At 47.7% G+C, this 23,879-nt stretch overlaps 1 protein-coding gene across 4 annotated transcripts in view; it reads left to right on the top strand.

Moving 5' to 3' along the window:
• The first annotated feature begins 2,781 nt into the window (after positions 1-2,781).
• Positions 2,782-23,879, top strand: part of grik5 (glutamate receptor, ionotropic, kainate 5) — a 39,235-nt gene continuing 18,137 nt past the window's right edge. Inside the window, exons 1-4 of one of the 4 annotated variants that reach the window (XM_023810054.2) lie at positions 2,782-3,009; positions 3,206-3,349; positions 4,363-5,522; positions 6,133-6,242. The gene's annotated coding sequence lies outside the window, so the exon portion shown is untranslated. Of the gene's footprint in view, positions 3,016-3,140; positions 3,350-4,362; positions 6,243-23,879 lie in introns of those variants that run through there. The other 3 variants (XM_023810055.2, XM_023810053.2, XM_023810052.2) reach the window with 3 other exon arrangements.

Raw genomic sequence — 23,879 nt, 5'->3', positions numbered from 1 at the left:
GAGTTATTGAAGCCCCTGTCTGCTGTGCTGAAAGCGCATTTTCTCTTATGCGCCGCGACCCCCACCGGACAGCCAACATCCCTTTATATTTCTTGTCATGTCCGTTTTGTCCAGGGTGATCCGGTGTATTTCGGGTCAGCTGAGCCAGCCCTGTTCAAATGGGGGGGTGGAGGCGGTGCCCTGGGATGGCTGGGTGCTGGTTCAGTGGAGCGGGGGCTCCCCGACGCTGAGGGTGGTGCGGGCCGGGTGTCACGCCCGTCCTCGGCATGCCGTGCGATGTGGTATTTTTGTTTATCGCATCGGCTGCCTGGAAGGCTACCCGCAGCGACCGCGCTGCCGAATGAGGACAAGGTTAGGGCTGGAAAGTGACTCTCCCCGACAGTACCCCCCCCCCCCCCAACTTCATTCGTCCTCCCAGATTCAAATGGCTTTATTGGCAGGAGCTGTGGCTCTCTTCATGTTGGCACGGTCCCTCAAGCGCCACCGATTCTGCCTCCTGGCTTTTTAAGGCTCGCCTCCTGCTCCTTGGTTACGTCTCTGGTTCCAAACACTGGCCCTGAATCCCAAACTATCATTTTCTCCCACTGACAGGGACCATTTGTCTGTCACCCATTTATACCTAATGCATCTCGCTCTTTCCCCTGTTGTCTTCTGTCCTGTTTCCCACATTCTACATTTTCTTCCTTCATGATCTCCTTCTCACCCCCCCCCCCCAACACATCCCCAGCCTCTATTTATTGCCTTCTGAGGTGGTCGTACCTGCTGTGACTTTGACAAAGTCACCCCCCTACCCATTCTGTGCCTATCTGTATATTTTAGGGTCTCCAATCTATATATTTGTATGTTGAGGCCACTGGCATCTGCAGCCAGCAGACGAGTGTGAAGCGTGTTCACGTGCACATGAGCGCGGGGGCCACACTGAACCTCTGTGTGATGTGGCGCGTGTGTGAGTGCATGTGTGTGCCCCCGTGCCGCTCATGCCACCGCTCTGCCCTCACCGTTCATCTTCTTATTCCTCCTCTAGCCCTTTTTTTTGTTCACCTTGTTTCTCCCTGTATTCATCTCTCCCTCTCTCCCTTGCTCCCTCTCTCTCTCTGAGCTCCCTCCCCCACCCCCCATCCCTCTCTCTCATTGATAGTAGAGACTACGCGACTCGAATACTGAACAGCTAATCATTATTCCACAGGCAAGGCGCAGCACTCGGCCTGAATGTCAATTCTCTCTCTCTCTCTCTCTCTCTCTCTCTCTCCCTCCTTGTCTGTCTCCCCCCCACCCTGTATCCTCTCTGTATATCCTTCATCGGCTGATACGACGACGCAATCACAGGGTTAAAGGGAACCGGTGAAGTGTAAATGTTACAGGCAGAATGAAGCCGTTCGGTCACGTGGTTTCCGGCCAGAGCCAATCAGAGCCACTGGCGGAGCCGGCGTGTCCTGGGCCTGTGCTGGTCAGTGGCGCATGGGTCCCAGCCTGGCCACGTGTGTGAGGCTTTGGGGCGCGGTATCGCCACACAGAGGATGACAGTGGTCGAGTGCACGAGGCGGCGAAGAGGGTGGGGGCACAATGCGAGGAGACAGAATAGGGAATCAGACGGGCTGCTGCTGAAACTCACTGAGTGAGTGTGTGTGTGTGTGGTCCATTACAACTTATTTTGACATTGTGGGGACCATTGTGTCAGTCCCCACAAGGGGAAATCCAATATTAAAATCTGTGACTGCAATAAAAAAACTAAAAATGCCGAAGCCTTGTATTTTGTCTGGTTACTTATGGTTAAGGCTAGGGCTGGGTAGGGGTTAAGGATTAGGGATTTGCCCATAGAAATGAATGGACAGTTCCCACAAAGGTATGAGTACAGGTCTGTGTGTGTGTGTGTGTGTGTGTGTGTGTACAGCCCCTTGGACAAAAGTGTAAACCCTGTCACCAGCTCGCAACAGGCAGTGAGCAGGCAAGACAACGCGAGCCGATAGAAATGTGCGCCCTGCCTGCCCACCACATGGGAAAGAGGGATCAGACAGGAAAAGTGGCATAATCCGAAAGACAAGCTGCTCCTGCGGTTTTCCACAGAGCCGTGGGGTTCTGTCTCCGTGCCGCCGCCTCCCGCTCTTCGCTGCGCTGTATTATTGCCACGCACCGAACAGACAAGCCGCCTCATTAATGCAAGTCTTTGCCTACGAAGAGCATGGCTTTCTGGGAAAGTTGTTTTTTTTTTTTTTTAACGAGGTTGCGTCCCAGTGGTAATTGGCACCGATTATTGGTCGAAATGTTGTGCTTCGTAGTGTCCATCCATATAACTGTAATGTCTCGTGAATCTTCTTCTGAACATGACTGAGGTTAGCAATGCCAGGATGTCACTCTCGCGCAGAAAGCCCCGCAACTGCCTGTGAAGTGGCGGACATCATCCCGCTGCTGTCATTGAGCGCCGGGCGGTCATGTGCCGGCTGGCAGGGCTGTCACTGTGCACGCGTGCCCGTGTCACGGCTGCTTTGTGATTTCTGAAAACAGACCCAGACAGGCACGTTCATCTGATACGGAGGCAGGAACTTGATATTTGTCACTTAGGACACCTGAGATGAGGAGGAGTGAGAGAGAGATGGAGAGTGCCGGTAGAGGGGGAGGAAGAGCAAGGGAGTGGGTGTTGGAAAAGGGGGTAGAGTAGGAGGGAGCAGAGAGAGAGAGAGGGAGAGGGAGGCACTCCTGATTGGGCTGGAGAGAGCTGGGAAAGAAACAGGGATACAACTGAGGAAGGAGAGAGAGAGAGAGAGAGAGAGAGAGAGAGTGAATGCAGCTTGCAGTCGAGCACTGTGGAATTACAGGCAACATGCAGGCGAAAAGGAGGGGGATGAATGAACATAAAAGGACATTTATTTTATTCTCTCCATCACTGAATTCTCTTCAGTGAGGAATATAGCGAGGGGGAGGGGGAACAAGTGTCAATCAAGGGTTTTCTCCATCATCAGGGAACGGCCTGCGAATTTCTGTCCTGGGGTGTCATTGCAACTCTGTTCCACTGTGAGTGTGAGTGTGCATCAGTCAGGCTGTGCATGCTCTTCTGTGCTTTTGTGATGATTCCCTTGATTTTTTTGGAAGGTGGGGGGTGATGCTGAGTGTGTGCAGGGGGGGAGGGGGGGTATTCACTCTATGCCGCACGAGGGATTTCACAGGAAGCACTGGTCACAGACTTGACTGTGTCTTTTCCCCTCCGTAGCACCTTTTCCCTGTTGTGGGGGGGGCTCCGACAGCTCTCCCATTGGTATTCCACCGACCGTTTCTCCGAATCCCTGTCTGCTCCTGCTCGGGATGAAATCACAGTGCCGGAATTGTGTTGCCCGTGGAGCAGGAACTGAGCTGGGTGAGTGCCCCACTCTCTTTATCGCTTGCCCGCCCCCCCCCATTCTTTGTCATTCCTCCATCATCAGATGCATCGGCAGTGTTTTTCAGTCTTTTCTTAATTTCATTCACGCATCAGCCATTTTCCTCTCGCCCTGTCTCTCTCTCATCCACCCTCCCTGCCAGGGAGCCCCGTGACCGATGTCAATCAGTTTTGATGTATTGATTAGCAACCTACATATAAGTGCTTGAGATTTTGTTCCCCCCGTTAATTGGATCCCCGTCACCGTCCTCATCATTCCCCTCCCCCTCTTTTCTCTATCTCCGTCTGTCAGTCCTTGCCACATTTCATTAGAAATTAAGCTTCTGGAAAATTTTGGAGAGTCCTCTCGATGTGTGTGTGTCTGTGTGTGTATGTCAGTGATTATCGGCCATACAACGGGTTCTGCCTCTTTTGGCCTTGATCGGTTTTGAGTTGTGTAGCTGAGTGAGGATCAGATTAGCACATTATTAATTGTTATTCCTTAGTGGTATCTTTATAGACTGACAATAGAAAAACAATATGAGAGATAGCAAGTTTCCCATCATCTAGGAAAAATCCCAATTGATACATCTAGAGGATCAAAGAAGAACTCTGCGCTGACCCCCTACAGCACCCTCACGTGTCCTGACCCACTCACTTCCTGGCAAATCTGCTTCTTCTGCTTTGACGCACCATTTTTGCTGAGAATTTGTGCCCAAAAGAAGCCGATAAGCCATGAGTGCTTACAATGGCATTTCAGCAATCCCAAGTGCTCACTCAAGGAGTTCAGCTTTAGATCACCTTCAGCCTCAATTTGAGGGTGAACAGTGCAGGTAAGGACACTAATTTAATCCCTGCTTGCGTTCCTCAATATGCAATGTAGCATCGGTTTGGGCTAATGGGAGACGGTGTACCAGACAAAGACAGAGACCTGAGGAAAATGACTAAATCAGCGGCGTTGACACAGATACCACAGTCTTGTCCATTTATTCCAGATCTCTCTGTTCCCACAGGGTTCATGCCCCCATGTGCGGCCTCTCCACTGCAGGACCTCTTCCAGGGGCCACGCTTCCCACCATGGGTCTTAGCTGCCACATGCTAGCCAGCAGCATCCACCAAGATCGCCATATTTCATTCGACACCTGTCAGATGAGAACCGAAGGATTCATGCTGGTTTTGGATCAAGTCGAATTTGGACTAGTTGGCTACTCACAAAGGGCCAAAATTTGACCTGGTCTGGTGCAAATTCATCTGCCTTATTGAAATATTAACTTGAATTTAGGTTTTGGTCCACTTCTAGAATCTGAAGAACCCATTGGTGCCAGAAAGGACTGGATGTGCACAGTTGAGGGTTTGGGTCACGTTACCTTCTGCCTCTTGGATTGGAATCCCTAGTTCAAGTGACCCAAGGCCCCCTTTTCTCCTTTGTGTCTGGTGATGGACCTGACGTGAAGGAAACACTACACCAGAGATACCCAGCCTAAGAATGTCAGAATGGATTTAAGGGGAATAGCTGAGTCTTTCACCTGCAGTCTTCTTAAAGACCTTTGGAGTTTTTCCATGATATGATCTAATAATTTTGGGAATTTGATTATAAGCACCTCTGAGAAACTGGAGCCTCCCCGAAATCTCTGGCTTTTTGATTTTGATCAGAGATACCATATAAACTGTAGAAATTTTTTAACCCATAACCATCCAGAGTGGAGTAAATCTTGATGCAACATTCTTTATCTGTTACATTTCTCTGATAAAGTGGAACAGGGGGAGGAACAGGGACGTTGCTGAATAATGAGCAGTGGCGCCTAAATGGGGGAGGTAGGAGACACCTGACAGCACAGGTAGAGAGGGAGGTCGAAAAGCAAGATTATACCTAAAGGCCATAGGTTTTTGTTTTGTGCCTTCAGAATTACAGGTGGAATGTTATTGTGATGGACCGGGCAAAGGGCAGCATTCCAGTCGGGGGGCAGTTAGAGTCAATTCGAGATGCCTGCCTGATGCCATTCCTAGGATGAGCCACACTTGTGAGATCAGCCGTCATTGTCGTTCCAGGCAGTGAGCACAGGAAGGCTGTAATCGGCTCTAACGACGGGCGCTTGCTGATGGACGCCTGGGTCGTTGCTGCAATCAGGGCTGATTAAGAGGATTCGGATGCATCCTCTGGTGTGTTGCTCAGGTACAGATACGCAACGCGACTGCTTCTGGAAGTGTGCAGTCCGGGGGGGAGGGAGGAGCGAGACTGAGAAAAAGAGAGAACAGGTGGGAATAGACACCTTCATCTGTTTTTGATTTTGTTCTGTGTGTGTGTATGTTTTCCTCCCTTTCTTCATCTCGACTCAAGATTGTGATTGAATGCCGGCTTTGAATAAGCGAGAGAGGCCTGCGACCGCCACAAAGAGAGAGACGGGGACAGGGGGAGTGTGAGGGAAGGCGAGAGAAGGGCCTTTTTTGCCTCAAAACCGCGTTTTTTTCCCTGTTGCAGTCTGTGAGGTGCTCTGTCACTCTGTCCCTGCTGTTCCTCTGTGAAAGAGAGAGCCAGCGTTCCTCGCACTCTTCCTCTGCTTCTCTCCTTTTATTGTTCCCCAGCTGCAGACCTTTTTTCCCTCACACTTTTTTAAACAAAGGAATATTGTTTAATCAGAGGTCAAACCCAGGAATCTGCCACTTCTAAAGTGAACCATCAGCACCCCCCACTCTTAATAAATAAATAAAATTAAAATCTTTTGGAATCCTTGTCCACCCCTGCTCTCTACATTCAAACTGCACTCCCACATCTGCTCCCCCAGCTTGGATATTGTGTCCCCCTGGATCCTGTTCACATGTCTGCCAGGGCTGCGTTGACTGGATACCACACTGACTTATGGAAAAAGGCATCTAGTATCGTCTGATTCATTCTGTGAGTATGCCTCTTTTGTGTACCCGTGTGTCTGCGTGAGTGTGTCTTATCATGCGTCTCCACCGCTACTGTGGTTCCTTTACATTGCTCTTAAATTGTTGAGTTCCCTGCCCTCGCTGTCAGATTGTTGAATTTCATATTTGTGTGTCTCTTTCTTTGTCTCTTTATCTATGTAATAAATATCTATGTATGTATATATATATATATATATATATATATATATATAGAGAGAGAGAGAGAGAGAGAGAGGGATGTGTGTGTGTGTGTGTGTGTGTGTGTGCATGCAAATTACAGCAGGAATGCAACAACAGTATTGTGGGGTTTATACTTTGAAGTGTGTACGTGAGTTTGTATGAATGTGTGGACGTCCGCATGATGTCATAATGCCGATGTATGTTGCCACGACGAATATTTGTGTACAAGCAATCGGGTTGTCTGGGGTACGTGGCTGTTTGTGAATGCTGCCGTCCGTGATTTTTATCTGCAGTTTCCGTAGCCTGTTCAATTCCGGCATCGTCAGGCTTTCGCTCGTTGTGCTCTTGACCGTCGAAAGTTGAATGCTTTTCCCCATGACATTAATGAAGCAAAATTGTTCTTAATTAAGGCCCCTCCTGAAATCATTTACCTCCAGACACATAGAAACCTGGATCTATAGCCGTACATATAATTTTGTGCATCGAAAATGCATTAATATATGGTGTCATAATGTTCTTTAATGACAGAGAACTGAGATAAAAAGACTATTACAGGAAACTCCCTCATCTGCTATAAAAACAAATTCAATCAAGATAGTGTCTTTAAGCAGACCATTGAACTGTGCCTAACGCCATTACACAAGCAACTGCTGCTGGTCTCTGGGAGAAATTCTTTGTGGTTAATGCACAGCAAAATATCTCTGATGGGTTTACTGGCAAAGTCTTATCCGTTTGTGCTGGCCCACGAATTAAGGTTACTAATAATGCGATTATTGCCAAAGTATCATGACAACACTTTTCATTGTTATATGAAAGCCAATGAAGGCACAAGCTTCATTTATCTGTCTGGGCTGATTTATTATGTTTGGTCTGTGCTAAAGATGTGCTGTAGGTCAAATCTAATGCTATTTTCCATTTTGTTGGTAAATTACCCGTTATGGTATTTTAGTGTTTGAGCATTGTATTGAGGTGTGGTCCTTACTTTGAGATACAGGCTAATAATATCCCTCACTGGGAGATTTTTTTTTTAACTGTGATGTTAAATGAAGCACAGAGTGATTTGCTTGATCCATCAATACTTGTAACAGCTGTGGAATAAATCGTGACCAGAGCATGCACCTGTAGCTCCTGGTGAATGCTGTTGCATTCTTCCGCGGTTAATTTTAAAAAAAAAAAAGAGCTCAGCTTGGAAAACCCAGCATGCTTCTCGGTGGAGCCTAACCCTAAATCGGGATGTGGAAGGGAGCCCCCTTCAGTGTTTTACCCACCAACAATGCTGAATATATACCTGAAAAACAGGGTGGATGATGGGATAGATTCCTTGTTCTCGAATGAAATTAAGGAAACTGCATATATTGAAGAGACTCTGGCTTGCAGGGATAAGGGGACCTGCTGTAGGACATTACGCTCCACGCTTCAGAGTAATGACTGCAGATGTAATAAAGGTGATTAATTAATGAAACCTGAGACTGGAAAATATGTTCAGAGCCAGAATACATCCACAGGCTCCTAACGAGGATCCGTTTGGACCGTACATGGTGGAACTCAAATAAAAGGTCTGGATGAAGTGCATGGACTTTAAAGGCATTGTTGGCAAGTCTGGGCCACAATCTTTATGGCTGATATTTCATTGAATCATTTGTGGTTAATGTGATGAATGCAGAATGACGCGAGGAAGTGCGCCTTCTTGTTGTATGGTATTCTGCAGCCAATCACTGCTATTCAAAGATCGCCTGACCCACAAAGTTGCATCTGCAATCACAGAATGAAATTGTCATCTACAGAAATATGACCAAAGTGGTCATGGATGATGTAGGATGGTGATTTTAGTTCATTGGTGTTCAGTTACGAATAAATCAGTCGCTTTCTCTATATCCTCCTGAGACCCAAGGAAAAAAGTGTCCTTCAATTTTAGGTTATTTGTCTTTGGAGGAAATAAGACATCTTACAATTTAGATTTTTTTAAATGTATTTTTATTTTGAATTTCACAGCATGTCCTCTTTAGTGTTTCCTTACATCAGTGAAAAGACAGACGCAAAAACAAAATGTCCTCTACAATGGACATAAATGAATGGGTGGGGTCTCAGGAGGATATATTGGTGTCACGGTGGACAATTTGTCCTACTAAAGAAGCTTAATCTGCATTGGTTTTATAATGAGGATAGACATGGTCTATATTTCTAACTCATGCACCATCTGTGACTTAAATAAGCAAATGAAAGTCTTTGATCAAGACGCCGCCCCGCTTGCAGAGCTGGGCTGGTTTATTCTTGCTGGTGAGTCCAACAGACGCTGTTCGGAAGCCATTATTGAGTGCACCTGCTGCTCATCCTCTGGGCCTCTGCACACCATGTACAAAGGCCACACCTCGACAATATCATGGCCACAACGCTGTCATTTCTTGGGACTATGACAGTGCAGTTTGTCCAAACAAATTGGCTATGTGTGTTTTTTGCCTTAAGCAGCTTGATGACAGTATGTGTCCTGTGATGGACTGACATTGCATCCAGGGTGTCCCCAACCTAAGGGGGGGTAACCTTCACTCTCAGCAGTCCCATACGGGATAAGCAGTGATGGAAGGCAGATGGATACTCCATAGATTGAGAGTATGGTGCATGAGACGAATTGGTGAATATTATTTAAAGATGAATATCCGACACCATATGGGGTTTATTCTGGAACAAGAAGCTAATGAATAAGATCGAAACGCATGCCGATGTTTTTTAACAAATGGGTTTGTGCCCAGAATGCGCCACATTTAAATCTCAGGAGGGGAATCCGGTGCAGAGTCTTTGAGCGATGTGACTGAAAGTGCCGCGGACACAGTCTCAGTGGACGAAAGCGCCAGCTAAGGAAGCGGGAATTATCAGAGCGCAGAGGTGATTTTCCGGCACAGGAAGATCTGAGACGACGCAAGGATGTTTTGAAGAACGGCTAATGGATAACTGGAAATGAAGAGCTTCTGAGTAGCTTTTCGAAACATGCTTCTAGCAATGGGGAACAAAAGATGAGGACTGATGACCTTGACCTCAAAATTAGCAACAATACATAAGCAGGATGTCTAAATGCATCGTGTGATCACAACAAATCTATTTTGAGTGAAGCTTGTGCCTTTGTGTTTGTACCTGTGCCTATTCTGGGTTTAATACTCTTGTCTATACTTTTGTAAACACTGTGGGTATAGCAAGTACCTTTGTACACTATTGTAAGGGTAAGCCGTATATATATGTAATTACTGTTCTTAGTGTCGTACATATTGTGAGTGTATTCTGTATCTCTGTATGCACTATTGTGAGGTTTGTCTGTTTTTCTGTTTAGGCTGCTATCAATGTAGTCCATACTTTTGTATGGCTTATTGTGAGGGTAGTCTATAAGCTTATATATGGTGTTCTGAAAGTGGTCTGTTCCTCTATATAGACTGTTATAAGTGTAGGCTGTATTTGTATAGACTGTTATGAAGACAGTATGTAAACTTATATACTCTGTTCTGAAATGAGTCTGTTCCTCTGTATAGACTGTTGTGAGTGTATTCTGTGTCTGTATACAATATTGAGATGGTAGTCTGAAGCTTTTTATACACTACTGAGATGGTAGTGTGTACTTTTGTATACACTACTGAGACAGTAGTCTGTCCCTTTGTATACAATATTGAGATGGTAACCTGTCCTTTATATACACTACTGAGACAGTAGTCTGTCCATTTGTTTATAATACTGAGACAGTAGTCGTAACCTTTTTATACAGCATTGAGATGGCAGTCTGTCCCTTTGTATACACTATTGAGATGGTAGTCTGTACAAGGGAGTACACAATACGCCAGAATTGCTCCTTCAGTGGAGCCTGCTCTGTGGTGTATGCTGAGTGTACGGTATGGGTATTGATTTCAAAAGGAGCTGCTGAGAAGCTGAGAGGTTATTATGGGATGGCGCTCGTGGAGGATGTGGGTTTTGATATGAGGGTATCTAGGCTTGAAATCCTGAGAGGGACACTGCTGTCTTCCTCTTCTATTCTAACCAAAATTGCTGAAGCTAATATTGACTGGTACATAGTTTAAAATTGCGCACTGTATAAGTTTCTCTGGAGAGAGGTGTCTGCTAAGCAAACAGATGATAATAGTAGGCAGGCAGTGTGCAGAGACCTTCTAGATCACCGCCTATTGTGCTGAGGATTGTGTTAGCTTGCGGATTACACAGCCAGGGGAAGGACACAGTGAGCATTATGATGCTTGGCCTTGGTACACTTTATGGTGCGGCATGGTCACTGCGCGTTAGTGTGCTCTCATGTTCTGGCTGAATGATGTGACCCACTAGGTCATGCACCTAGCAGAGCGATGCGATGTGAGCCCCGCCAAGCCGTGTCAATGGGGGCTGAGCACCCGTGTAAGCCAGAGTGCCCAGTAACAGTCTCTCTGGGAGGGCATGCTTGAGTGCCGCTCCATGCTTCAGAATCTCCGTGTTTTCTGTAGGGAAAAAGAAAAACAGCAACTGAATGGGAATGTTATGAAGGAGCCTTAAAATTTCCTAAGGTTGCTGGCTTGACCGTCCGCTTGGGAGTTGGAGGACGTTTGCACACTAAATGATATCACATCAGGATTGGTCATGAGTTCCTTTAATTTGACTCGCTTAAGCTGACGAACCCTCGTTCCATGTTCATCTCAGGAAGGCTCCAAGGAGAGGTGCAGAATGTGATAGGGTAGGGACTCGTTCATTTGGGGCCAAAGTCTGGTTCCAAATGTTAAGGATCAACACTACATTGTGTTCCACTGACTGTAACTGGCTGGGCTGAAGAAAAGGGGTCAAGCTTGCTCAGACGGTGGAGGAAGAAAAGACGGGTAGTAGCCAGATGCCATCAGAGTTACTTGCCTGAGTGGATTTCTCACCTTCCAGCAGCAAAAATCTCCAGTGATCCTCCTGTATCCTCTGGGTTGAATCCAGATGTAGGAACTGGCCGTGGTGTCGCTATACTGGCCTTCACAAGGCTGGGGGGAGGGCCTGGTCAAATCCCGCCTGTAGGGGCCATAGCCGGTTCCCATGGGAACGTGGCATCTTCTTCACTGGGGGAAGAGGGCGGGGTTGTCGATCTGCTGTCTCCAAGCAAAAGGGATGCGGCTGGGGTATTGTGCCCGCTCAGATGAAAGCACACCTGGTGGAGATGCTGGGTGGCGGAGGTGGTGGGGGCCCAGCTGCAGCTGGAGGGGTAGCTTACGAAGGCTCCGGCCGCACTGCCCTTTGAAGCGGCGCTGATTGGCACAGCATCAATAAACATGAGGGATGCTCGCTCCGGAGCAAATCAGGCGAATCATAACACGCGGCACTCAGCCCTGAGCCGAGTTCGGAGCGGCCCAGACGGCCGGCGACATGCCGGAGAACATGGGCATCCGGCCGTGAAAAGGACCCTTTAAAGGGCCGTGCTCAGCGAGACACCGAATCTACGCTAGTCGAGAAGTGACGCTGCATGTACGCACCGTGTTAAGTCCTCGGTGACTCAGTCTGTCCATTAATTTAATGGTGTTCAGAAGCAGCCGCTAAGACCCAATCTTCTGCCAACAAACATACAATTACGTTAGATCAGAAAAAGAGAGCAAATGCTGTTGTGGGTGTTTACCTCAAATATAAAATTGAATGTAAAACTATTAATTCAATTATTATTAATCCAACTATTAATCTGAAGCTCAAATTGCAGTAACAGCTCTTGCAAAATGACGTTAGCTGATACCTGTAACTCTTCTTTTCCTGAGCTTCAGATCTGGAAGCATATCTCAAATATGCACCGTGCTTGTTATTTTAATTAGTTTTGAATTAATAATGAAATGACTCTTCTTAATGACAGTAATCTAACAGACCTTATTTAATGAGTTATTAAACATCAGTAGTTATAATTTCTCCATGCCTGTTTATCTCCATCAAATCTAACACTATATGAATCATTTAATTCCCCCAGTACGCTCTGCCTGGTGTTTTTCACTCTACTGTACTTTGACACCAGTTATGCTTTTTGGTTCCACCTGCTATGCGTGGATTTTGTTTTATATAACCGTGTATAACCGTACTGCTGAAATTGAGGAGTCTGGCTTCCTGTGAGACTGTCTTACTCTGTTTTCTTCTCTCTCTCTCTCTCGCTCGTTTGATCACTCCTGTATCCAAATCTTTCCCATATCTAATCTCACCCCTCCTTCCATATCGGGGTGTCGGAATCTCCTCTCCATCTCTCTGCTCTCTCCTAGTTACTCCAATGTCGAAAATGTTCTCCGTTCGAGGTTTTTCTTCACGCTCTTTTTTCCACCTCCCCCATCCGCTGTTTCTCTGTCCTCTCTGCCACATTTGTCTTGTCCCTATCTCTTTCTCCCATCACTTCCCCTCTTCACCTGCCTCCGTTTTCCTTCCTCTTTCCCGACAGCTTCCGAAACTCCATTTCCCTTCCTCTTGTGAGGAATTATGGAAGTGGAAACCAGTAAATTACAACGCTGTAGTGTAGCAACATGAATGCATGAGTAAGTCAGGAGTTTATGGAAAACTTCCCTTGTGGCATTAACCCTATTTTGGAGTATAAGCCTATTTGGACTGTCACCTACCATTTCCCCCCTTCTCCTTTAATCCCCCTTTACATTTCATTAAATATATTTATGTCTCACTGCACGTGAGAAAACGGATTAGCGCCTATGCACATTTCTCTTCTCCCTCTGGTTGGGTTACAGATTTTATCCAGTTTTAAACCTATCTCAGAGTGACAGAAAACATAATTTTGCATCAACGCTAATTACAGCAGACTAAAACGAAAGGATATCCATATAAAAGAACATGGGTGATCCTGGGGGCTGGATCCTGGGAGTGATCTCAGGAAGCTCAGAGCACATCCCTGAACACACTTATGGCTGAACTACTACCTTGGTACCACCTTTATCCCGAAGGCAATACCTCTAAAATAGCCATTATGATGCTATATGAGCCAGTTTGGTATAACGAGTCCAGAGTTCCTGGTTCCTGCTGATTTTCCTAGTTTATGTAAAATCCCTGGGTCGCTAGCTCTGTTTCACCCCTGGGCCCTTGAGCAAGGCTCATAACCCCAATTGTTCCAGAGACTGGCTGAGCCTGCTGTACATCACTTTGGATGAAAGCGACTGCTAAATAAATAGATGGAAATGCAAAAATATATAGAAATGATGCCTTGGTTTATGTTCAAATTTAGAAACGTTTAGACACTTTGATCAGCTCCGTCTCTCCTCCTCCTTTCTGGGTCCATCAGCCTTGCCACCTTAGCAGTGCATGTACCAGCTAGTCGGCCAATATAAATGTCCTTTAGGAAGGGGGTGCAAAAAGGGGATTATGCCCGGTGGCGTGTAGCAGAATGCGGGCTTGGCAGCCAGAGAATGCTCGGAACACATCAGCAGCTGCATCGTACACACGGCTCTGAAAGGACTATAAGCCCACGCAACTCTGGACCAAGATCCCAGCCGGATGTGTGATTAGGGGGAGGGCAAAACGTCGATCTGTCCTTCACGACCCCGTGGGCCTCGGCGGTACCTGCATGGTGACAAACGCGTGATCAGACTTCAGCTCACGCCACAGTGAAAACATCATTGTTGTACTGGGGCTGAACAAATAATTACTGAGAATGAAAACGGTTTGACATTAAATATTTACAGTTAATATAATCAGTGGTAATGAAAATGACTTTTAGTAGCATGGAAGGAATCTGGATTATCTGAGCTGGATTTGTGTTAGCACAAAGCTACCTTCTTTGGAGGAATTATGGTGTCGCTTTTTTCAGCACGGCTTTGGTTCGTTTTGCTTTGTGTATCTCGATCTTGTGGATCAGTAGTTAGCCTTGTAGCATCATGTGCGCAGGGCTGTTGGTTTGTATCCCGGCCTTGGGCTCAGTACGTATGGGGTTCCCCTGGGTCCTGTGCGTTCCTCCATGGCATAGGCCAAGGTTCTCTGAATTTACCCTTTCCATTTGTGTGCCATGTGCTTTCTGAGATGCGCTCCAGGCTCATTTCAGGCTTATTGTATATGAAACGCAAGGATCTGTCTTTGCGTGTGTGTGTGTGTTTTTCTAATTTACTTAAATGTTTTTCACTGCTTTCATCTCCTATAATTGCAAAGTGTTTCATTTGTGAAGCTACCTGCCCATCACTGCTGTGTTTACTGCTAAGCAGACACCCCAGGGCTACCAAAGCCCCCCCACTCCCGGTATTTATAACCAACAGTCTGGTCTCAAGTTTGGTGACTTAACTGCTGGTTTAAGTGCTAAAACTGGGGCGTATCGAAAGGCAGAGACCGTGCAATCAAAGCCAGCCCTTTTTCTTTTGTGTGCCTGCTGGAACTCTAATGCAATTTCATAATATCAAAGGGAAGATAATTCCACGAATGGCTACAGAGGTAAAGGACAATAGGTCTCAGCAGTGCAGGACCACTGCCCCGGGGGGCATAAGGAACTAACGAACTCCATGCCATCGATGAGGGACGTGGACCACATTGCGGATGGGATATCAAATCCTCAGAGGCAGCAGTTGGCAGTGAAGGAGTACCTTGCGTTTTCGATGGCCCATTTTTATCAAAAAGCGATTTAGCATTCGCGGCAGCGTCGGCTACAGGTCACATGGGCTTCACGGCCCAATTGCAAGCCCTCAGGTATGAGAAGCTAAGCTGTACGGTGATAAGGCACATTGCTACTGGATTGTTTCTTTTTTCTTGGTTGTGGGAGTGGCATGTTTGTGCTGGTTTTAAATCCATTTTGTGCTGTTTAAACTTGTAGTTTAATCTCCACTGTCGATTCTTCCTAGCATCCATTATGGTGTTGAGATGTTAATGTTAAAAAATCGCAAGAGTCTGATGTCCGAATTAACGAAGAGACAGACAAATAAATCACATCTTTATCTGAGCGAAGGATCTTGCACTTATTGGTGCTGTTCCAGGGTTCCTTAGAATGCTCCTCAGCTACAATGGAGCTGTTAGTCCTAATTCAGAGCTAGGGACACATACGAGAATAAGGTCTGAATTGAAACAAACCCCTAAGGAAGCTCTGTACACTGAGTCCTGTCAACAGTCCCTGCTCAGGAAGAGGGCCCAGTGATCATGTGTTTTTTCCAGCTGGTGGCAGGCAGCAGTGGTAGAGCCAGAGGCGAGGGCAGGAAGCGACCGACGGGGCGAGGGGCAGATTTGGCGAGAGGTCGATTCCAGGTGCCATAAGGCAGGGTCTGAACCCTGAAAGATGGCTGGGGGGGCGATACAGCGACGTTCGCTGCTTAACATGCAGTCGACAGCTGAGCTCTGGGGAAATAGAGAAACTGTCGGGAGCGCGGCCCTATCAGCAGGGCCTTCAATTAACCCTTGTATGCTTTGATTATTGCAATTAGCTCTCCTGTTTTCCTGTCACTTGTTGCTGTCCCCATCAATACCGTGGATGCTGACAGGAGAGGAGCCACTCTCGCCTAGTGCAGACGATTTTATTGTCCGGCAGTCTTCCCCTGGCATCTCTCCAGGGGTCGTCATGCCAGAATCGGCCTTGCGATTGAGCTGAATCGAACTCTCTGACAGGAATTGTGATCCTCCCTGCTGCAGGAGCTCAGACATTGGCCTTTGAAATGAAAGCACTCCACACTAATTCCCCCCTCCCTCCTTCTTTTATTTTGTGTGTGAGGGGACCTTTTGACTATTTCCTGTGAACAGGCACGGTCATAGCCAGCCTTATGTAGGACCCACAGGCAACGTGATGGGCGACCCGGAGTCGGCAGTCAGTGGGGCGGAGCTACATGTGTGCTGCTGCCACGACGGCATGTTAATGGTGTCTTACGCTGACCCTAATTAGAGACATTTCACATAAGCCTCAGCCACAGTGTCACAAGGAAACAGAAAAAAATGCAACGTTGCCCCCAAGTGCCATGCATCCCGTCACGTTCGCCCCAACACTTCATTAAAACTTAATTTGGATGTTAAACCGCCTGAAAGGAGAAAGCAGCTCAGAACAGGATTTTAAAACAAAAGGGCTCTTTATGATATTAACCCTTGTGTCAGAAGGTAGTTTATCGGGACACACTTGCATATTCATGACGCGGCTTTGTAATTGCAGTAATTGTTAAGTTACCTTTCAGAGAGCCGATTAAGCTGCTGGGGCAACCTTGAGTAATTAAAAAAGGGGTGGTGGGACACGGCCTGTGCCTGCAGATAAAGCGACTGGCAGCCATTGTCTCTCTGCATGAAGCAGGAGAGACCAGCATGCACGCAGGAGCTCTTTCCATCTCTATCTCGGCCGTATGCGTTAAGTGCAGGAGCTTCTCCTGCCTTGTGGCTCCTTTTGCTGTCCCCCCCACCACCCCAGCACACCCCAAGGCAGTTTTATTTATGGTCGTAGGAGTCTTACAGTGCTGACCTTTCCGTTAGTCTCTCCCTAAACTCCTATCTCTGTTCTACTCTTCTTTTAATAACATTAGTGTAATCCCTCATTTTTTATTCTCTGTTTTTCTGCCGCCAATTGTCCCTTACAGGTTTTTCCGTTCTCTAGAAGGATTCTACAGCCACAGTGGCTACACCGAGGGTGGACATTTTGCTTTTTGGAGGAAAATGTGGCACCTTTGGAGTGTAATGAGTGTTCGACAAGTACGGACATTTTCAAACGGATGTAGTAAGGTCCATTGAAGTCGACAGTGATGTCGAACTCGCAGCTTTGCTTTTATTTTAATCCCACTATTTCGCCTTTAATGGTGAGTGGCCGCGAATTGTCGGATCGCCTTAATTGCAGCCAAATCGCCGTCTTTCGCAGATGTGCTGAAGCGGACAGGCAGCCGATCAGCGAGGAGATCATAATCACGGTCATTAGGGGGCCCCGCATCACGGATCCCACTTAAAATAGACATCTGTTGGCATGGCCCGGGAGGGGGGGGTCACAGAGATGAAACAGCACGAGTGTGTGAAATTTACCGCTCGGGTCCTGCATTTGGCTCCCTTTTCGTTTACACGATTAAATCTCACGTTGTAAACCCAGCAAATATATGGGGCAGGGTGACGACTTTTAAGATGCTCTGCTCCTATCCTACCGCTGCTGCCGCCACGCATTCGTCAATCAGTCTCAGCTTTTCCGAAAGGCGAAAGCAATAAATCTGCCTCTTTTTTGCCGTTGTAAAGTCCGATACGGCCACTTCGTGCACTCTATTAAAGCGTGTTTAGAAGGGAGTGGATACAGGCCTGTCTCGGCCCTGAGAGGCTGATCCAAAAACGGCAGCAGCTCATTTCTGATGTGTTAACCGACTCCCAGGGCCATTTTGGTCTATTATGCAATGCTTTTATGAGCTGTTACCTGTATACAGCGCATGCATTGGTGTGTATGTGCACCCTGCTAATGTCGCAGTGGCGTTACGCAACGCCTTGCAGCGAACCCATTTTTCACGGTCAATTACTACTGAAATAGCCCGGGTGACGCTTCAACAGGTCCTTTGTTTGTCTTTTCATCTAATCGCTGCAGAGTGCACTTATGAGCTGAAAAATCCGGGGTCCATTTTTGCATCCATTCTCGCTTTTGCTTTGCAGGGATTTTGATGGCTAAAGTGCCGTTTCACATGCTTGGCCTGCTTACTGCCCCTGAGAGCTTCCTGGGCCCGAGCCTGGAAATTACCACAGACCTCCATCTCCAACCTGGATGCGGTCAGGAAGGATATTAAGGTGTGAATTGGAAAGGGCACGGCGGCACTCTCCGAGCCATAAGGAACATGCCGGTTCCACGTCCCTTGGGCGTTCCTGCTGCTAAACCACAGCGCGAGGGCACTGGCCAGGTGCTGTCTATGCTAATGCCTGTCTGTAGGGTGTTTTCAGCTAGGCCGTGGTTCTCCTCACTCTGCTGTTACATGCCCACGCTCGGCACGGCTGCCCTGTGCGACCCACGCTGCCGTTCCTCCGGATCGAGTGTCTGCGCTTCACCTGCCGGTAGACAGTTAAAGCTCCTGTGTTTTTGCAGGTGTCTCTGCACCTTGCCGCTCTGTTAGACTGAAACCTGCCTCTTCATCCGGTGCGACTCGCCCTGCCAGTGTCTGCAAGCCGGTGGTGTCTGCAGCATAAATGATGGCCTTACACTCTCACCATATCAAGCATGTTGTTTAGTCGCTTAATAATATGGAAATAATTAGGGCATAACAGGGGAAGTAGGCCACTGATACCCTTTATTGCCAAATATGGATGAATAGATCATGTCCTGCAGCACTCTACAAATAAAATATGTAACATGTTGTCAATGTCTTCGTGCTGCCTATGGCGCAATTATATCAGATGATTACAGCTCGACTCCATCTTTGATGTGAGGTCAAACTGAGCGTCTTATCCACTGTGGTCATTAATGATTCCACTCCTGGCTAAACTCCTCCACCAGCTGTCTCAGTCTGAACATCTAACTGCCCCCCCCCCCCCAGAAGAAATGACCAGCAATTAAATCCAGGCCTTCAAAATGGCAGCCATAGGTGCTAAGCAGGGTGAAAGGTACCTGTGTGGTCATTTCACGTGATCAAGGCAGAGTGAGCAGCCAGTGGCGCTGCAGAGGTACTCTATCTTCTGTGAAGCACAGGAGAACGAGCACCTTCCTGGTCCTCCATCAAGCCCATGGTGTAAGCAGGATCAGGCCTCCAGATATGGCTTGAAATGAGAGAGGTCCAGGACTCCCAATAAGTCATAACAGACCCCATAATAAAAGGAAATTTAATGCCATGCTCAATATTTTTAGGGGACCCTCAAGAGTCACTGGTGAGATGGAAAACTGTTGCCGGTGGTCGACAGACAAAGATTTAATGGGGGACCCAAAAAAGACATTCAGCTCGGTGGTGGGTGTAGGTCAGCCTTTGTCAGAGATTTAACAGAAATTAAATTATGGGAAGAAATCTCTTGTGTCACATCCGTTGGGGCAGGTGGCCTACGGGAGTCCCCAGAGTACCATGATGGAACATGATGGACACGGTTTTGGATGCGTCTTGAGCTTAAGGTCATGTGTCAGTTGCGTCTTTTATTTGGCCTGTGGCATTAGTTGTGTCAGGATGGGAGCCCCACATCCATTGGCCTGGCATCCGAGACACTGTATCAGTGTTTAAATGTGTGGCTGTCCATTGTCTGTCCATATGTCCATATCTTGTGCTGCTCAGATATGATGGTCATATGTGCATTTAACACATGGGCTGTGCATCTGCGTTGCTGATATGTTGATTTAACGTTGGCATGTTAAGCTATTATCGTGGACAGTCACTCTATTCCTGAAGCGGCAATTAAATATAGAACTCTTCACTTCCCACTCCCTCGCTCCATCTCTCTCCCACACTCCACATCTCCGAGCCTCATCTCACTCCTACTCCCACTCTTTCTGTGTGTTTATATCTCCGCTTTCAACTTCATTCCGCGCTTTTGATCCGTTTCTCTTTATAGGTCCTTTCTATGAGGTTTGCTGTAGTCTAATTGTTCCGCAGTCTTCTTTCCTGTTTGTGTTGTGCTGTCCTTGAAGGGCGGCACAGTGGCTCAGTGGTCAGGCTTGTGGCCTCATGCTTCCACAGTTGTGGGCTTGATCCTTTGCCCCGTTCGTGTGTAAGTGTGTGTGAGTGTGCTTGCCCTGCTGTACTCTAACCCCCCCATCCTGGGTATTCCCCACCCTGTGCCCTGTCCTACGTGGCACAGGCTCCTGCCTCACTGAGATCTTGTACTGGACACGTGGCTATGCAAGATGGATGGATGTGTTGTCCTTGCTTTAGCCTCGACCTTCCCAACTTCTTTTTTCTTGTCTTTACTCCGCCCCTTTAACTCCCCCACAAATGCTATATGGCCGGTTTCCCACCTGTTTCCTCTTTTAGTACTTTTAGTATTGATTTGCGTACTTGGTTGACAGCTGGAGTAAACTGATGATTTTATCCTGAGGGTGGTGGATTTGACAATATGTCACCTGGGAAATCTGTGGCTGGTGTGAAATGCATGTAGATTCATACCCAGTAGACATAGACACACACGCACACACGCACACACACACAGATGTAATAATTACACAGACGCGCTCGCACACAGATGTAATACGAATATATTGCACTCTCTGATATGACTCATTGAGCTACGAAACAAGGCTTTGCAAATCCCCCTCTGAATTTGTGCAAATTAGTAAATATGCAGTCACTCTGCTGTTTGGAGATTCTCGCTGTCATATGGTTTTCTCTGTAATGATAAACCATGAGAGGGATGAAGAACCCAGGGCCCTAGTTTGCCATACTTTAGTGTTTTCAAATGTTCTTGGTACATGCATGTACATATGCTACACGCACAGGCCAAACAGATGTCACTCTGTGTTCATTCACACCGAGATGCCGCTGTATCATTTGAATCCATCCGAGTGCCTCATTCCATAGACACATTGAACACTGATGTGGATTATCACAGCTGAGAGCCACTCGGTAACACAAACGAAATGCGAATGGGGAATCTAGTGGGGGGTGTTGATTGAGCAGGAGCCATGGGGGGGGGGTCTCACACATATTTCCGCAATGCTGGTTAAGCTGCATGCTGGTGCACACAGAAATGCTCTCTGCAATGACGGCCAGCCCTTCTCCTCTCATGGCCGATGTTCTTCACTGCAGTAGGCGGCACCATGACCCAACCGTTTCCAGCTGCGGTAGCGGGTGCCGGAGTTACACAACGGCAAGTAGGAGCCCCGGAGCCCCTCCTGGGCATCGCCCCCGGACTCTGACCCCCCAGTCTCTCGTTTACCTGCTTTTCGGTTCTCTCTCCCTCCCCATCCCTTTCTGATTTTGCTCGCCTGTTGCCACGGCAGCAGTATCCGATGACGAGAGGCAGAGAGAGCAAATGTCATCTGAGTCATTGAACACACAGGCCAGCGCGTGCGTACACGTGTGTGCGTACGTGTAAGCGAATGGATGCTTTTATGTCCTGCCTGAGCACGGTCTGATGTCCCTGGTACGTGTGAAATATGCTACCAGACTCATTGCTAGTCTTAGTTACCAGCCATTAAATAATTACTCTTACTTAATGTGGCATAGAGCTCCTTCCTCTGGGTAAATGAGCTGCCGCTGTCTGGTTCTTCCGTAATTCCGTCGTGGAGTCGGTGCTTTTCTCGTAGATGTGTCGGCAGACTGCATCCCGCAATGTGCAGCAGGCTGAGATACAGTGCCTGTCAATGCAGATGCCCTCTCACATGCCTGGGCGCATACCGGGGCCCATGTGACTGCCGTGTCAATGCGCGGTAAACGCTGGCGCCAGACCGCCCACGACGCTCACGTTTCGGTGTCAGCCGCTAGCTGCCCAACGCCAAGCACAGGTCTGAAGAGGCTGGAGAGAGACAGAGAATCGGAATAGTAGAGATGGAGAGAGAAGGAGAGAGAGGGGGAGGACAGAAGGAATGAGCATGCCAGTTCTGCGAGAGTTCATCGCTGAGTCAATACGCTCTCCGCCTGGCTCTCTGTGATGTGGTTTTGAAGTTTATTGAGCGCTTGCAGCCGCGTCTTACGGAGGACTGGGGAGCTGCTCAGGCGGGATGCCGGCTCTCCCCATGTAGACTGGAGTCAGCCCCCTGGGGTCCCAGCCGATTTCCTCCAGACTACAGTCTCGCTCCGCACTCACGTTACAAAGCATTTCATTGTGGAAGACGTCTCCTTCACCAAACAATAGCTATTAATTGTAACATGGAGAATTCGTTCTTATAACAGTTGGCGGTACGGTGCTTTAATCCCCAACTATTCACGCTGTTCCAGCCTCAGACTTAATTATGTTGGTGATTCATATTTCTTTTATTATTACTGTTAGATTGACTTGTTACGCACAGAAACAAAGGGAGCTTCTCCAATCCGCTACACCTTGTTCCCTTTACATTCCCTTCAGTCTCCCTCAATCCGCTCTCCCCTCCTCAAGATTGCCGTCCTCTTCTCTAATTTTCTCCCTTTCCACGCTCCCCAGTTCGTCCCCCCCCCCCTTTCTCTGCCTGAGGGTGCAGACTTTATATGCTCCTCTCTAGCTCTCCATCTTTCTCTCTCTCTCTCTCGCTTTCTCTCTCTCCCTCCCTTCCCCCCCGCGATTCTCCCTGCCTCCCTTTCTGTTGATAATTAAGATCACAGATTTTACGGTTTTCTCTGTCATAATAGAGGCTCTGCAGACACCGCCAGCATGCCGCCAAGTCCCCGGCACCGCCAGAAACACGCTCGCGGCGCACACCCGCACACACACACCCGCACACACGCGCGTGCGCACACACACTTCATGTTTATTCATGCTGCTCCATATATTTCTCTGTGCCATCGGTACCAGCGCCAAGTGTGACTTACGGCTCCAAGTAAAATTTAAGTGTCGTAATAAGTGCTTATACAACACGATCCAGGCTGATCCAATTCAGGTCCAGGCAGGACTGGACTTCAACCCAGAGGAGTGAGTTTGGAGCAGAATAAGATGTAGGCATCATTAGCGACTCTCATGTTTTCCATATCACCTTTGGGATATCAATGGCTTCTCTCTCCACAGTCTATGTCGCGTCCACCATGCCAGCGAATACAGAAATTATTGACGTGTACTAATCACCACGCCCCCCGGGGCTGACAGTGAAATAGTGTGTGCTTCATCTGCCATTGATTGCGGTTTGAAATCCAGGCCAATTCCTGTGGCCATCCAGGGTCAATCTCCTTTCGGGTAATCAGCATGAGCGTGCCTCGCACGGATCGTGGTGGCGTCCCTCCCCCAGGCCCTCGTCAGATTACTTAGGGTTTTGACAGACTGCCCCGGCAAGTCTGCCGCTCGATAGCCCATCAAAACATGCTGTTGTATCTTCAGTAAAGGCAAATGCTGGTCGAAGAAGCGGATGGTAAGGGTTGGATATGCGGTTTGCTCTGTAATTCGCCATCCTTGAGGATCTGCTGTTTGGGTTTTTATTTTTCCAAATAAAAAATGGCACAGAAGATTTATTTATAACCCGGGTCCCCTTTACTATTAAAGTCATCCTGTCTTGTATAACAGTGTCCAGATATCTTTGCTCGACGACGGTTTCTAACAGGAACACAGCGACCCAGAATAATATCAGTCGCGGCAACACTCTCCCGCCCACTGACACGCTCAACCAGAAAGCCGACGAGTCAGTTAGAGAGAAGGACAAGGGTGGATAGTCATGGTGGGGGTTGGGGGGGGTTTGTTTATCCCATGGGTCAGATAAAGATGCTCGATCTTTCCCTCTGTGTGAAAGGTTGGAGGTGAAAAGTCTCGAGATGAGAGGTTGTTGCTTTTCAGGTCCTTTGTCTCGGTAGCGGCGGTGAAAGGTCACAGGGAGGCCGCCATGACTCAAAGACCTGCTACCCCATTGTGACTCATATGTATGCAAGGCTCCCTGACCACCTTGTCAGCGTGGCTCCTCACTGATCCTTCCCATGTAAAAGGGACAGGTCTTTTTTTTTTTTAATTTTTAGTGTCCCTGTCTAAGAATGCTATTACCGGATGCATGTGC

Source organism: Paramormyrops kingsleyae, chromosome 9, assembly GCF_048594095.1.
Source record: "Paramormyrops kingsleyae isolate MSU_618 chromosome 9, PKINGS_0.4, whole genome shotgun sequence".
Lineage (NCBI taxonomy): Eukaryota > Metazoa > Chordata > Actinopteri > Osteoglossiformes > Mormyridae > Paramormyrops > Paramormyrops kingsleyae.
This window is presented reverse-complemented; position numbering and strand designations above follow the sequence as displayed.